Source organism: Charadrius vociferus, unplaced genomic scaffold (genome assembly GCF_000708025.1).
Source record: "Charadrius vociferus isolate BGI_N301 unplaced genomic scaffold, ASM70802v2 scaffold9, whole genome shotgun sequence".
Taxonomy (NCBI): domain Eukaryota; kingdom Metazoa; phylum Chordata; class Aves; order Charadriiformes; family Charadriidae; genus Charadrius; species Charadrius vociferus.
Genome location: NW_009661373.1, coordinates 3,186,428 through 3,188,108, shown reverse-complemented (window position 1 = coordinate 3,188,108; position 1,681 = coordinate 3,186,428).

The window sequence follows — 1,681 nt, the reverse complement described above, 5'->3', positions numbered from 1 at the left end:
GCCTCTCTATGGAGACAGACAATTCCAGCTAAAATTCTACTTTACCCTACCTTATGCTTTAGCCTTGGATGAAAGGCAACAGCTGCAATATATAATATAGCTTACAGAAAGGCACCTTCAACGATGTTTATTTAGATATTTCTGTGTTTTTCTATTGAGATATATATATAAAAAAAAAAGAATTAAAACATTTCAGCTGTCTCTGAGCCTTGTAGAGTGGTATGTTCTACTTCTTTAAGGTGTTCAGAAGAAATCAGTCATGTGGTAATTATTCTCTTATTTCATTAGCTCAAAAAAATAAAGCACTGATTTTGTATATATTTTAATATTACAGCATTAGGTTTGATTTAATTGCTTTTGAAGGAGTAGAACAGGATGAATAACGTGGCAGGAAATGGTCTGTTATGTGCTTCCTGCAAGATACTTCCTGTGCTGTACTTTCAGGTAGCTAGGTTTAACATTATAGAGATAAATAAACAAATTATGTTAATGTCGGCATATACGTATGTGTTTACTTGCTGCATGTTGTATGTTTGTGTCCGTATAATTAAAATAGGCACACATATATATATGCCTCTATCTAACGCCTTATATATGAACACATACGATCATTAGCACATAGCCCACCTCAACTTAAGCGAGTAGCGAACATACCTCTGGGAACTTTACAGGAACATAGCTTTCTGTATTGTCAGTGAAGAGAGAATCTCCCCAAGAAAAGTCAGATATTGAATGTATTTTCTCTCTACTAACTTTACAGGGAGCTTAGGGCAACTCTACTTCTTGTTCTAAGTGTCTTATTTTGATTCTTAAATAGGTACCACTGTAGATATGGAAGATAGGTCAAGGTTAAGAAAAAGTAAAAGTAGAAGTTATGGCCATATCAGCTTTTCTGTGAAAGCTGATTTCTGTGCAGTAGGAAAATGCTTTACTTCACTCCTTTTTCTGATCCTTTCCTTTTCTATACCCTTTGATTGAAGCCTTAATCAGTGAAGGCTCAGTGACTCAGGATTTTCAGTTTTATACTGCTGCAAAGTCCAGAGGGGTCAGTAGCCTGGGAGGAATACAGAGGAATTGTCCAAGCAGCCAGGGATCAGGTTAGACAAGCTAAAGCCCATACAGAACTAAATCTAGCGAGGGACATTAAGACAAACAAAAAATCCTTCTTTAAGTATGTCATCGAGAAAAGAAAGACTAGGGAAAATGTGGGCCCTCTCCAGAAGGAAACACAAGAACTGGTTACCCAGGACAGAGACAGAGCTGAGGTCCTCAATGACCTTTTTTGCCTCAGCCTTCACTGGCAAGGACTGCAGCCACACTGCCCATGATGCAGAATGCAAAGGTGAGGATTGGGAAAATGAAGAACCGCCCACTGTAGGTGAAGTTTAAGTGCGAGACCACCTGAGGAACCTGAAAGTGCACAAGTCCGTGGGACCTGATGAGATACATCCACAGGTCCTGAGGGAACTGGCAGATGAAGTCACTAAGCCACTAGCCATCCTATTTGAGAAGTTGTGGCAGTCTGGCAAGGTTTCTGCCGACTGGAAAAGGGGAAACATAACCCTATTTTCAAAAAGGGAAAGAAGGAAGACCCAGGGAACTACAGGCCAGTCAGTCTCACCTCTGTGCCTGGCAAGATCATGGAGCAGATCCTCCTGGAAACTCTGCTGAGGCACATAGA